A 400-nucleotide genomic window follows, 5' to 3' on the forward strand; every position below is an offset into this window, starting at 1 on the left:
GTTACCTTCTGTCGGTCAGTGAATGTGTAAGTGCTCTGTGCCATAATACCTCGTTGCACATTTTTAAGAGTCAAAGTAAATATTGTATTGGCGTGGGGGGGAATGTGTAAATTAACGGAGAGACAACACAACGAAGTCTCCGCTGCTAACGACTTTTGAAGTAAACGTATTATCGTAAAATTGCGGTAACGCTATACTGCAGGTGAGAGAAATGTAAAGGATATGCGCGCTGGTCGAGTGTCCAACATGGGTGGAATACAAGTCACGTGTACGAAATAAACAAAAAAAAATGTGACCTAAATTATATAGATTACGAGGATGAAGGACAGGAAGACCTTGAAGGAAACAATAACTTGTGGTCCTAACTCTCTTTCTTTTGAGATGCAGTAGGAAGACAATT

Source organism: Trypanosoma equiperdum (assembly GCF_001457755.1).
Source record: "Trypanosoma equiperdum strain OVI genome assembly, contig: ctg_305, whole genome shotgun sequence".
Taxonomy (NCBI): domain Eukaryota; phylum Euglenozoa; class Kinetoplastea; order Trypanosomatida; family Trypanosomatidae; genus Trypanosoma; species Trypanosoma equiperdum.